This window comes from Lissotriton helveticus, chromosome 5_1, assembly GCF_964261635.1.
Source record: "Lissotriton helveticus chromosome 5_1, aLisHel1.1, whole genome shotgun sequence".
Lineage (NCBI taxonomy): Eukaryota > Metazoa > Chordata > Amphibia > Caudata > Salamandridae > Lissotriton > Lissotriton helveticus.
In genome coordinates, this window is record NC_136065.1 from 1,392,989,069 (window position 1) to 1,393,003,592 (window position 14,524).

Below are 14,524 nucleotides of genomic sequence, written 5' to 3' on the forward strand. Positions count from 1 at the left end.
CAATCTCCAGGCATGAAGGTGTAATGTCTGGAGGTGGGGGTGTAGAACCTGCCCCTCCATCTGAGAGAGGAGATCTGCCCTGTGAGGGAGACGGAGCGGCGGGTGAGAGGAGAGGTGGAGAAGGTCTGTGTACCACACCCTTCTTGGCCAATCCGGGGCGATCAATATGACTTGGGCCTGGTCCTGGCGAATCTTCCTCAGAACCCGAGGAATCAAGGGTATGGGAGGAAACGCGTAAAGGAGCTGCGAGTTCCAACTCAACTGAAACGCGTCCCCCAAGGCTCCTTGCATCGGATACTGGAGACTGCAGAATGACATGCAGTGAGCATTCTCGTGAGCGGCAAACAGGTCCACCTGAGGAGTTCCCCACATCTGAAAGATGTCGTGAACCACCTCCGGGTGAAGCCTCCACTCGTGGTCGGCTGAGAACTGCAGACTGAGAATGTCTGCACGAACGTTCAGAACTCCGGCCAGATGATTTGCCATCAGACAAATCTGATGATCCTGAACCCAGGACCAGAGATGCAGAACCTCTCTGCAGAGACACTGAGACCCTACTCCTCCCTGCTTGTTGATGTACCACATCGCGGTCGTGTTGTCTGTCAGGACCTGAACCGACCGACCGCGAAGGGAAGGGAGGAAGGCCTTGAGCGCCAGACGTATCGCCCGCAATTCCAAAAGGTTGATGTGAAGCAACCTTTCCTCTGGAGAACAAAGACCCTTGACCTCTAGGTCCCCCAGATGAGCACCCCACCCGAGAATGGATGCATCCGTTATTACTGTGGCCACCGATGGAGGAAGTAAGAAAAGGCTTTCCTTGTGATAGATTGCCTTCCACGCTCCACCAAGACAGATCCGCGGCAGTTTCTCTGGAGAACCTCACTGACTCCCTGAGATCTCCGTTGTGCTGATACCACTGCCTGCGGAGGCACCACTGGAGTGCCCTCATGTGCCAGCGTGCATGGTTGACCAACAGAATGCAAGAAGCCATCAGACCGAGCAGGCGAAGAACCTTCAGGACTGGAACGACGTCTCCATTGTAAAATAAAGGAATCATTTCCTGTATATCGCGAATCCTTTGAGGTGGAGGGAATGTACGACATACAGTAGTGTCCAGTACCGCACCTATGAACAGGTTGCGCTGGGAGGGCACTAGGTGAGACTTGGGTACATTTATCGAAAAACCCAACCTGTACAACAACTGGGTTGTCTCCTGCAGATGATAAAGCACATTCTCCGGCGACTCCGCTTTGATCAGCCAGTCATCTAGATAGGGGAATACAGGAATCCCTGATCTTCTGAGATGCGCAGCCACCACTGCCATCACCTTGGTGAAACCTCAAGGCGCAGTAGTAAGCCCAAAAGGAAGGACCGCAAACTGGTAGTGTTGCGATCCCACCATAAAACGGAGATACTTTCTGTGCGACTTCAGAATGGGGATGTGAAAATACGCATCCTGCAAGTCGATCGACACCATCCAGTCTTCTTCCATCAGCGCTTGAAGAACCTGTGCAAGTGTGAGCATTTTGAACTTCTCCTGTTTGAGATAGAGGTTCAAAATCCTGAGGTCCAGGATTGGCCGAAGCCTGCCATCCTTCTTGGGAATCAGAAAATACCGGGAGTAGCACCCCTGACCCCTCTCCTGCTCCGGAACCACCTCTATCGCACCTTTTCTGAACAGTGCCAGGACTTCTTCCTGCAGGAGAAGCAGGTGGTCCTCCGAACAATAACCTTGGCAAGGAGGGTAATTGGGAGGGAACTCCTGGAAGGGAAGTGCATACCCATTTTCTACGAGATTGAGAACCCAAAGATCTGATGTAACCGATTCCCAATCCCGTAGAAAATGAGTAAGCCGACCCCCTACTGGACCCGCATGATCCAGAATTGTGGATCTAGGGCTGCTTTGCTGTTGTAGGTGGGGGTGGGAATTAGAGGAGGAAGTTGAGGAGGAGGAGGCTTGGCGTCCACGAGCACGTCCCCTGTGTTTGCCTCTGTAAGATTTATACAAAGGGTTCTGCTGTTGTTGCTGACCTTGCTTAAAGGAACGAAAAGTGGATCTACCAAACCCTCTAAACTTCCTAGTGGCAGAACCTCTAGCTTGAAGACCCAAAGATCTTGCTGTAGCCCGGCTATCTTTGAATCTCTCCAAAGCCACATCTGCCTTCTTCCCAAAGAGTAATTATTTAGAACAAGGGGTGGTGATGGACAGAGTCTCTGAATTAAGCAGAGTACTCTCACCCAGTCAAGAGATCAGGGCTAGATCCAACACCGTTTTTTAGCTCATTGCACCATCCCAGTTTCAGAACCTGGCTGTATGCAAATTAGTCTGTCCCTGGCCCAGTGCATCATGGGAACAGGGCAGACCAGACTACAAAAGCCAATTCTTACACTGGGAAGGAAACAAGCTTCCGGGGACCGGTTTCTGCCATTTCAGGCGTCTTCGGCCCGGCTTGCTTGAATCCTGATGGTGCAATGAGCAAGGGACTCACATCTGAGTATACCCTTCCACGCTTAGGGTGGACAAAATTATTTACAACAAGGGGTGGTGATGGACAGAGTCTCTGAATTAAGCAGAGTACTCTCACCCAGTCAAGAGATCAGGGCTAGATCCAACACCGTTTTTTAGCTCATTGCACCATCCCAGTTTCAGAACCTGGCTGTATGCAAATTAGTCTGTCCCTGGCCCAGTGCATCATGGGAACAGGGCAGACCAGACTACAAAAGCCAATTCTTACACTGGGAAGGAAACAAGCTTCCGGGGACCGGTTTCTGCCATTTCAGGCGTCTTCGGCCCGGCTTGCTTGAATCCTGATGGTGCAATGAGCAAGGGACTCACATCTGAGTATACCCTTCCACGCTTAGAGTGGACAAAATTATTTACAACAAGGGGTGGTGATGGACAGAGTCTCTGAATTTAGCAGAGTACTCTCACCCAGTCAAGAGATCAGGGCTAGATCCAACACCGTTTTTTAGCTCATTGCACCATCCCAGTTTCAGAACCTGGCTGTATGCAAATTAGTCTGTCCCTGGCCCAGTGCATCATGGGAACAGGGCAGACCAGACTACAAAAGCCAATTCTTACACTGGGAAGGAAACAAGCTTCCGGGGACCGGTTTCTGCCATTTCAGGCGTCTTCGGCCCGGCTTGCTCGAATCCTGATGGTGCAATGAGCAAGGGACTCACATCTGAGTATACCCTTCCACGCTTAGGGTGGACAAAATTATTTACAACAAGGGGTGGTGATGGACAGAGTCTCTGAATTAAGCAGAGACTCTCACCCAGTCAAGAGATCAGGGCTAGATCCAACAAGCCCTGATCTTTTGACTGGGTGAGAGTATTCTGCTTAATTCAGAGACTCTGTCCCTCACCACCCCTTGTTGTAAATATTCTTCCCAAAGAGGCCTGTCCCATCAAAAGGTAAGTCTATCAAAGTGGATTGAACGTCTGCTGAAAATTCAGAAGATTTTAGCCATGCAGCCCTTCTGGTGGCAACAGTAGAACCCATAATTCTGACAACAGAGTCTGCCGTGTCCATGCCACTCTGAATGACTAAGCGGGCTGCAGCTTGAGTGTCGGAGACCACTTCATTAAAGTTTTTCCTATCATCCTCAGGAAGCTTGGATGATAGTTGCTTCACAGAGTCCATCAAAGCATGTACATATCTCCCTAATAGACAAGTAGCATTAGTAGATTTTAGAGCCATGTTACTTGATGAGAAAATCCAATTTCTTTGAGTCCTTGTCTGCCGGTACTTGAGGAAAGGAACCTGCCGATCTGTTGGAACAAGCGGCCTGTACCACCAAGCTCTCAGGAGAAGGATGTGAAGAGAGGAACTCGGGGTCACCAGGTGCAACTCTGTAACATCTCGCTACAGATCTGGAAACCGCAGGAGCAGTCAAAGGTTTCTTCCAAACTTCCATTATTGGTTCAGTTAAAGCCTCAGTGAATGGAAGTGTAGGCTCTATAATGGATGAGGGTGAATGTAAAACCTCTGTAAGAATATTAGGTTTATATTCAACAGTAGGTAATGTTAGATTAAGTAGATCTGCAGCCTTTCTAATCACAGTGTGATAAGGTGTCACGTCCTTTGACGGTGTATCAGAAACTGATGGTAAACCCCATTCTGGAGAAAGTTCTAGACCACTGGCACTATGAAGGTCGTCAAAACAGTCTCCTTGATCCAGAAGTTCACCTTCCTCCACTTCAGGATCTTCGAACTCCTTCTCTTCCAAGAGGCGTTGAGCTCTGCGCCTCGACCATTCTATACGAATCGAAGTCGATGGATCCGGCAACGACTCCGACGGAATCGGATCCGACGTCGAGAGAGGAGCCGGGGCAGCAGGAAGATGAGATTCACGAATTGGCGTGGTACCTCGATTAGACTCACGAGGTCGATCCGGAGTCGGCGAAGCCGTATGCGGAGTCGACGACCTCGGTGGAGCCGTACCGAGCCAAGGTGTAAAAGGCGTCGGCATAAACGGCATAAAGGGAGTCAGGCGTAAGATTGAGGAATGCCCAAGTTGAAAGACAATGGACCAGTGGGGTACATTGCTCTATTATAGACTCCAAACATCGCATTAAGAAAATGCGAGGGGTCTTGTCCCGGACCAGGAAAGGGAGGATACGAACCAGCTGGTTGTTCCGAAGGAGGTTGATCCGACATCGGTTCATCCTGGTTTACAGGAACTTCTACCGGATTCGAAGTCTGAGGAACTTCTTCTTCCACTTCATGATCCAAAGAATGGTGTGACTCCGGATCAGGTTCTTGTTCCGGCGTCGGGGAACCTCGAAGAGATTGCAAAGGAGGAGGAGATACAAAGTCCTTATGATGTCTTCGAGACTTTTTCTTTGAATCCGAAGAGTCTTTACCAGAGTGATGTCTCGAGCTATGCTTTCTCCTCTTGTGTTTCTTTTTTGAAGAGCCAGAAGCATGACCCGAAGCCGATTTGGATCCGGATCTTGATCTTTCCCTGGACCTCGACCTCGCTCTGGACCTCGACCTCGAAGCCGACCTCGATCTCGACTTCGATCGCGACTTCTGTCTCGACTTCGAGCCTCTGGACGTCGATCTCGAAGATCTATCAGCTTCTCTTCCTTTTACCTTCGCTAGAAGAAGTTTAGCTTCACTTTCACCTAAAGCCTTAGGGTTCATTTTGAAGCAGGATCAACAGTTCTTAACGTCATGGTCTGATCCAAGGCACCATAAACAATCACCATGCGGATCGGTGATCGACATCATGCGAGCGCATGACCCACGCTGTTTGAACCCTGTCTTCCTCGACGACATTCTCGACGAAGAAGGAACACTCAACAGATGAAATAGTAACAATAAACAGAAGAAGATACTAAGTATCGCAGAAGATCCCAGAAACCGTTAGCGTCGACGACGCGGAAAAAAGGGAACTGACATCATCACGCCGACGTGGGTCTTATAAGGAGTCGGTGATGTCAGACGGAGTCGCGCGCGATGTCGTGCTCCTATGACGTCGTCCACGCCGGCGTGCTACGAAGAAAATTTCCGAACGTTGCTGATGCAAGGGGGATATTCACAAGGTGAGGAATCCACACGGCAGATGTATCTATCAGAAATACCTTATCTAGAAGCGCTTCAGAGGGAAATCGCCAGGAACCATGAGGGTGTTCAACATTGGAAAAGGTTAATGTCAGGAGTACAGGTGGGTGATCTGACAGTGTGCATGGATGATAATCAACTGTAGTGACAGCTACTAGGAGGTGGAGAGAGAGATATCAATGGTCTATACATGACCACAGGCCGTGCTGGCCTGAATAGAATCAGTAATCCCAAGCTGCATGATGGCAAGCCCCCCAGGGATCTTTCAGAAGAAAAGACTGCAACAAAGTAGTGAGTGTATTCACTGCATGAGGTTTAGTGATCTGTTCTGTGCTCGTTGTGTCCATCGTGGGGTCCAGGGTGAAATTGAAGTCTCCCAAATGAGTATATTGTCGATGTCTAGTCGTGTGATGTGCGAAGTTGTACTAGGAAAAAATTCAGCAGAGTCTACATTTGGGGCACCTACATTAATCAAAAGGAGCAGGCCATTACCCATTGTGCCGGCCACCAGGAGGTAATGCCCCTCTTCGTCGGTCACCGCTTCCCGGACTCAGAAAGGGAGTAACTTATGGACCAGAATGCACACTCCCCGGGAATAAGTATTATAATTGGCAAAAAACCTATTGTGCCCCAATGTTGCTTCAAAGCGATATGTGGGAAGCGGGGCATAATGAAACTCTTGTAATAAAGCCACCTGCATGGCATGCCTGGCAAAATAGGACAAAACCTGGTGCCCCTTTCGGGGTTTGGAGAGCCCTCTGACGTTCCTGGAAGACATTTTAGTAGTAATCCTCCTTGTTTAATGACTGGTGGGGACGTACGAGTTACTTACCTTCGGTAACGATGTATCTGGTAGAGACGATTCTAGCCGCAGAATCCTTAACATAGATGTGAGAAGTTGGCCTGATGTGCAGTGCTCACTATTCTAGTGATCACTATATATCAGTCCAAACAACCCTTATTGATGATTGGTTGTAAGTCAACCTTATAGACCAGCTATCCTAGTAGCATGGATACGAGCAGTCTAAGGCTAAGACTCTAGAGGGCGTGTTAAGCCAGCTGTTTTACCATCACATTACCCCTTGAACACCCAGTGAAAGGACACCACACAAGTTGTTATGAAAATAAACAGTGTATTTATTTATAACAAGACTACCCTGGCTCTTTATGAGACAGGGAGCTAAGCACACAACAAAACTCTTACGAAAATACTTTTAAGTTAGCACGTTACACAAATGCCCGAGGGGCACGAAAAACCATATACGCTAAAAGTGGAATGCGAATTACTAGCAGGTAAGTAACAGTTCTAATAGGCTTTGGAATCGCTAGGACTGGACTAGGGAATCGTTAGATTACTACTAGGAGGCCTAGGGGACTCGGGTGCAGAGTGTGCACTCTCACGCGGGATGCGGGACAAAGTCTATGGAAGCTAGAATTCACAAAGTTAGTGTTCACGGGCGAACCCGACCTGGTAGGGAGAAAACGACAGTGGATCCTGACCCTTGGATAGTGAGGCTATGCTGGGACACCGGAGTGCCGAAGTTACCTAGCCCAGGGGCTGCAGCTGCATAGGTCTGAAAAGACGTCGGGGATCTCGTTGCCGGACCAGGAGCCTGGAAGGAAGAAGTTGCTGGCAGGCGACCAGTGAAGGAAAGTTCGATGGATCCAAGCCTGGATCAAGGAAGAAGAAAACCTGAAAGCAGAGGGGACCAAGTTCTTGAATCACTAGCCAGTGATTAAGTGGGCACCAGGATGGCACCGGGCGAAGTCACCGCAGTCAGGTGAGTGGGCACTGCTGGGCTCTGCAGTCTCTCGGACCAGGAGGCGTTGTCGGCGACCAGGATGGAGGTGCGAGCTGTCCCACGAAGGATGAAGTCGTTGGCGTCGAAGTTACCCAGGATTGGGCAACAAGCCTTGGCTAATTCAAGCCCACGCGGTGGACTCAAAATGGCGTCTTGAGTGGACCAGGAGGGTCCAGGGTGCTCCTCTTCGGGAAGGGAGCAAGGGCCAGTCTGGAGCAACCAGACCAGCAGCAGAAATGTCGTCGGGCGTCGTCAGGAAGGCCACAAGCCAACGGGCTAGTAGCCAAACAACGCGGTGAGCAGCGGAAAGCAGAAGGGCCCCACGCAGATCGTGGAGATGCTGGGGGGCTGCACTTCGGAGCTGGAGCTGCTCAGAGTCGGGGCTTCTCGGACCCCAAAGCACTCACCAGTAGATTACTCGGCGGGCTTGCTGGAAAGAAGTCGTGCAGTCTTGCAGATGGCCGGTCCCTTGAGGTCTCGTCGCACCCACGGTTCTCAGCTGGGCTGTAGAGGTGGGTAGAGGTCAGAGGTGCCAGGGAAGCCGGTTCTCGTCGAGCTGGGCAGTCGGATTCCGGAGGAAGGACTTACAGCAGACCGCAGTGTTCTTGGATGGTGCCTGCGGATGCAGGGTGACTACTCCTTAGTCACAAGGGAGAAATCTTAGGAAGAAGTCTTGAGTTCCTTTCGCAGAAAGTAGTTTCAGGATTCAAAGATGATCTGATTTGGAAGGGGGCCAGTCTCTACCTTTATCCTGTAAAAAGGGGCTGGCACGCGACTAAGTCCTGCCCTATGGGTGGGACTAGGAGGGGGGTGGTTACACCCACTTCCTTGGCGGGCTTTTCCCCAGCACAGGGTCTGGAGTGACCCTGGAACTGGTTCCAGCCAGCCTATGCACAGTGAGCACCGGGGTGCCACGTGCAGTCACCTTCCTCTAAAGCCCTGCCTACCTACAACACACAAAACCCTGTCTGGGACGGTGCTGGCACCGCCCCTGGCAGGAAACCCTTTGTCCTTATCTCCTGCTCTGGGAGGACTCCCAGCAGCAGGAGGGCAGACTTGTGTCTCGGTGGCAGCATCCATTTTGTGGATGCTAAGGCTCTGTCTGACTTTTAACCGGGTTATAGGTTACAGGCATGTCGTGTCCCTCTAGAAGGGTGGAATGCTAACCCCGTCGCCAGAATTGGCGAGGGGTTAGTATTCCAATTCGTATGACACCTTACTCGACATGTTTTGATAAAGCGATACCAGAGTTGGCACATAACCGCGAGGATTATAATGCACTTAAGAGTATATGGTATGCGATATCATGGAAACGGCTAAGGGATGGATCCCGAAAGCCGCAGACAGGCTCAGCTCATGCCAGAGCACTATCTCACCCGATTCCAAGCACTCTGCCTCCAGGATTGTTAAGGCCTGCCATAGGAGTGACTGATAGGAGACCTGTGTGTCCATTTTAGGGTTAGATATAGGTATACTATATCTAAAGCAAAGGGTGAGTACACCACCTTGCCCCAGCTGTCGTGCAGCCAGTTGTGTCAGTTTTAGTTAGTCAATCCAGGGGTGGCACAATACATGCTTCAGCCCCTGGGAGACTTCTGGGTGCACCTCAGCCCTGGGTACAGGGACTTGGAGAGGGCCCAGTGCCAATTCAGTACCTGAGTACAATTTGGATAGAGAGAACAGCTAGGCTGTGGGTCTGATTAGCAGGCCCACAGCCAGGGAAAGTCGTAAACCAGTGCAGCAAAAAGCAAAAATCTGGGTGATCATAGGATTGCAGACCCTACTCTCCTACATGACCCCCCCCCAAACTTTGGGACAATAAGCTAACCTTGACCAGGTGAGTCTTCTTGCTCTAAGTGGAAATACCTGGAGAGCCCATCAGCATTGCTGTGATCAGTCCCAGGTCTATGCTCCACTGTAAAATCCATCCCCTGTAGGGAAATGGACCACCTAAGCAGTTTGGGGTTTTCACCCTTCATCTGATTTAGCCACAAGAGGGGCTTATGGTCTGTCTGAATGGTGAAGTGAGTGCCAAACAAGTAGGCCCTCAGCTTCTTCAGGGCCCAGACCACAGCAAAGGCCTCCCTCTCAATAGCTGACCAATTTTTCTCTCTGGGTGTCAACCTCCTACTAATGAAAGCAATAGGCTGATCATTACCATCAAAATTCAGTTGAGACAGAACAGCTCCCACACCCAACTCAGAAGCATCTGTTTGGACAATGAATGGCTTGGAGTAATCTGGACTCTTGAGGATAGGTGCTGTGCACATGGCCTGCTTTAGGTCATTGAATGCTTTCTGACAGCTTGCTGTCCACTGAACTTTCTTTGGCATCTTTTTGCTTGTCAGGTCATTAAGGGGGGTCACTATGGACCCATAATTTCTGACAAACTTCCTATAGTACCCAGTCAGGCCCAAGAAAGCTCGAACCTGAGTCTGGGTGATTGGAGGAGTCCAGTCCTTGATGGCCTGTATCTTACTCTCCAGTGGCTGAACCTGGCCTCCACCTACAAGGTGGCCCAGGTATACAACCTGTGACTGCCCTATCTGGCACTTGGTGGCCTTGATAGTGAGGCCTGCCTTTTGCAGGGCCTCTAACACTTTCCTCAGGTGGACCAGGTGATCCTCCCAGGTGGAGCTAAAGACAGCAATATCGTCAAGATAAGCTGCACAGAAGTCATCCAGCCCAGTGAGGACTTGATTCACCAACCTTTGGAAGGTGGCAGGTGCATTTTTCAGTCCAAAGGGCATTACCACAAATTGATAATGCCCTCCAGGGGTAGAAAATGCTGTCTTAGGTTTGGCTTCCTCAGCTAACCTGATTTGCCAATACCCAGCTGTCAAATCAAATGTGCTTAAGAAGTTGGCAGAAGCCAATCTATCTATAAGCTCATCTGCTCTTGGTATTGGGTGGGCATCAGTCTTAGTGACTGCATTGAGGCCTCTGTAGTCTACGTAAAACCTCATCTCTCTCTTACCACCCTGGGTGTGAGGCTTTGGCACTAGAACTACTGGGCTAGCCCAACGGCTATCTGAGGGCTCAATGACTCCCAGTTCCAACATTTTCTGCACTTCAGTTTTGATGCAGTCTCTAACATGATCAGGCTGCCTGTAGATTTTACTCTTGACAGGCAGACTGTCTCCAGTGTCAACATCATGGGTACACCAATCAGTTTGGCTGGGTGTCAGAGAGAACATATGTCGAAAGGATTGCAGAACTTGCCTGCAATCCTGTTGCTGATGTTCAGTGAGGCTGCCACAAAAGACAACACCATCAACTGACCCATCATCAGGATTCTGAGTGAGCAGGTCTGGGAGAGGGTCACTCTCTTCCTCTTGTCCCTCATCTGTGGCCATGAGCAAGCTCATGTCCTTCCTGTCAACATATGCCTTGAGCCTGTTAACATGGAGCACTCTGAGAGGGCTCCTGGGAGTTCCAAGGTCCACCAAGTAGGTAACCTCTCCCTTTTGCTCAATGATGGTGTGGGGCCCAGACCATTTGTCTTTCAGAGCTGCTGGGGCCACTGGCTCCATCACCCACACCTTCTGTCCTGGCTGGTACAGAGTCAGTACAGCCTTTTGGTCATGCCAAGCTTTTTGAAGTTCCTGGCTGGCCTCAAGGTTTTTAGATGCCTTCTCCATATACTCAGCCATCCTGGAGCGGAGACCAAGTACATAGTCCACTATGTTGGTTGCAGGCTTTTTGAGAGGTCTCTCCCATCCTTCCTTCACCAAACACAGGGGTCCTCTTACAGGATGCCCATACAGAAGCTCAAAAGGGCTGTAGCCAACCCCCTTCTGTGGGACCTCTCTGTAAGCAAACAAGAGGCAGGGGATCAGGACATCCCATCTTCTCCTAAGAGGTTCAGGTAGTCCATGAATCATCCCTTTCAGGGTCCTGTTGAATCTCTCAACAAGCCCATTGCATTGTGGATGATAGGGTGTGGTGAACTTGTAGTTCACACCACACTCTTTCCACATGGCAGTCAGATATCCTGACATGAAGTTTGTACCTCTGTCAGAAACGACCTCCTTAGGGAAACCCACTCTGGAGAACACTCCAACTAGGGCTCTTGCCACTACAGGGGCTGTAGTGGTCCTAAGGGGAATAGCCTCAGGATACCTGGTGGTATGGTCCACCACCACCAGTATAAACTTGTGTCCTGATGCTGTCTGGGGTTCCATTGGACCAACAATGTCAATCCCCACTCTTTCAAAGGGAACCCCCACCACAGGTAGTGGTATGAGGGGGGCCTTTGTTGTGCCACCTGACTTACCACTGGCTTGGCAAGTGACACATGAGCGACAAAACTCCTTGGTATTCTCATTCATATGGGGCCAGTGAAAGTGTGAGACAAGCCTGTCCCAAGTCTTTGTCTGACCTAAATGACCTGCAAGGGGAATCTCATGGGCCAAGGTGAGAAGGAAACCTCTCAGAGACAAGGGGATGACCAGCCTCCTGGTTGCACCAGGCTTGGGGTCTCTTGACTCAGAGTACAGGAGTCCATCTTCCCAGTATACCCTGTGGGCACCTGTGGCATTCCCTGCAGCCTCAGCAGCAGCCTGCTGTCTGAGGGGTTCAAGGGAAGGGCAGCTCAACTGTTCCTTCCCCAGGTCTGCTCTGGAGGGTCCCCCTGAGCCCAGAAACTCAACTTGATCAAGTTCAAGCTCTTTAGGCTCAGTTTCCCTCAGCTCTTCTAGATCAGCCTCCTCAGAGACTTGATCCTCAACCTGGGGCAAGGGGGAAGGCAAAGCCTTACCCTTACTGCTCTTCTTCTTGGAAGGTGTCTGGTCCATAATTTCAGGATCCAGCACCTGTTCAGTGGGGCATCTTCTGGCCTGTGACCTAGTCACAGCAAGCACATGTGCTGGCAAGCCTAACATCTCCATGTGAGTCCTCTGCTCCACTTCTGACCATTGTGATGACTCCAAATCATTGCCCAACAAACAATCAACTGGGAGGTCTGAACTGACTACAACTTTCTTTTGTCCCTTCACTCCACCCCAGGAGAAAGCTACAATTGCCACACTATGACTAGTAGTGACATTGCTGGCATTGGTCACCAGGAAATCAGTACCTGGCATGATCTGTCCAGGGTCCACAAAGTTAGGTGTCACCATGGTGACACTGGCACAAGTGTCCCTATAGGCCTGAGCCATCTTGCCATTAATCAAAGGTGTCTGCCTGTATTTGCCCAAAGTATTGGGACTTATTTCAGGGGACATATCCATATCCCCTGTACAGACAAGGACAGCCTGAGTGAGTGTGCCAACTAAGTTGTCAGACCCCTCAGTACCCAAGGTTAACCCAACTAATGCCTTGGGAGTGACACTACCACTACTGACTGTACTAGGGGGTGCAGTTGCTTTAGGAGCTGTAGTGGCAGGAGTTTGTCCTCCTCCTCTTTTGGTGCACTCACTAAACCAGTGAGATTTACTTTTGCAGTACTGGCACCACCTTTTTGACTGGCCTTCTTGAGTCTTCTTTTTCTGGGAAGCCTGACCCCCACCCTCTTTGGTTTGTTGGGGACCCGGTGAAGACTTCTGGTCATTTTGCTCATTCTTAACATTACCCTTCTGGTCTGCTTTCTTCTGACCACCCTGGTTCTGGTTCTGGTTCTGCTTGATCCTTGTCCTGACCCATTTGTCTGCCTTCTTTCCCAATTCTTGGGGAGAGGTCAGATCTGAATCAACAAGGTGCTGGTGCAGCAACTGGTTCTGACAATTGTTCAAAATTTGTTCTCTCATCATTAGATTATACAATCCTGTGTAATCTGTAACCTTGCTACCCAGCAACCAGCCCTCCAAAGCCTTAGTGGCACAATCCACAAAATCAGACCAGTCCTGAGACTGAGTTTTCTGGGTGTCTCTGAACAGCAACCTGTACTGCTCAGTGGTTAAACCAAACCCATCAACCAGTGTATTCTTCAGGACCTGGTAATTGTTAGCATCCTCCACTCTTGTAGTGAGGAGCTTATCTCTACCTTTACCATCAAAGGAGAGCCACAGTATAGCTGCCCACTGACTCTGGGGAATGTTCTGCACAGTGCAGGCCCTCTCCAGAGCAGCCATCCATTTCTGGATGTCATCCCCTTGCTTAAAGGGGGGCACTATTTTAGTCAGGTGTTTAGTATCTAAACCCTTCTCTCTATCTCTTGGGAGATTGCTGCCACCAGTGGGAGCTAGCCCACTCATCTGCTGCTCTCTTGCCAGGGCAAGCTTCTCTTTGGCCAGGGCAATTTCTTCCCTTTCAATCCTCAGTTCAGCTTGTCTCATCCTAGCCTCATGCTCCTTTCTCTGAGGGGAAGTAAATCTCCTCTGTGGAGGATTCCTTCTCCCCTGAGAAGAGGCATTAGAGTGCAGAGATCTATTGGAGTCCCTAGAAAGAGATCTATCTCTCCTAACTCCAAGGTTAGGCCCACTTCGGGTTAGTACTGGGGGGCCCCCAGATCCTAGCCCAAGTAAGTCTAAGTTGGTCCTAGTTAGCCTTCTGACTACCTCAAGACCCTTGTCTACCTCATCCCCAGAGAGTACCTCCTGATCCTCCTCCTCAACTGCTGAATCAGTGTTGTGGAGATCTGGATCCCCAGAGGTTCCCTCTAAGGCTGGCATGTTCTCATGTAACTGAGAAAGCTTTCTGGCATCATATGTCTCTAAGAGACCTATCAGAAAGGAAGTGGTGGGGTTAGACCCCTGCTTCAGTTTCCTGGAGACACAGATCTGTCTCATCTCATGGAAACTGAGAGCTGCATATCTTGAAGTGACCTGTGGAGGGTCAACACTGACCAGGGGAGTCTCAGTAGAGTCCTCCTGAGTCGACATGGTTTTCTAGTGAGGTGTAAGTGGTGCACTTACCTACACTATATGTTTGCCTACTGATCCCTTGCTAGAGTTGTAGTTTAGGGTGTGCTAGGCCCTAGGAGCTACAACAGCTGGTTCAGTAGAACTCAGAGTATTCTAAGCTAAGTTATATGTACCTTTAGTACTTATGTGATCTTTCACAAGATATTCTTAGGATATGTGTGGTAAAACAACAGCAAGCTCAAATCCCAACCGCTGCTCACCAATGTGAGAAGTTGGCCTGATGTGCAGTGCTCACTATTCTAGTGATCACTATATATCAGTCCAAACAACCCTTATTGATGATTGGT

At 50.0% G+C, this 14,524-nt stretch overlaps 1 protein-coding gene across 12 annotated transcripts in view; it reads right to left on the reverse strand.

Annotated features, from left to right (window-relative positions):
- The window catches only part of SYCP1 (synaptonemal complex protein 1), a 6,803,167-nt gene that overhangs the window by 1,082,457 nt on the left and 5,706,186 nt on the right, over window positions 1–14,524 (reverse strand). The gene's annotated exons all lie outside the window — the stretch shown is intronic.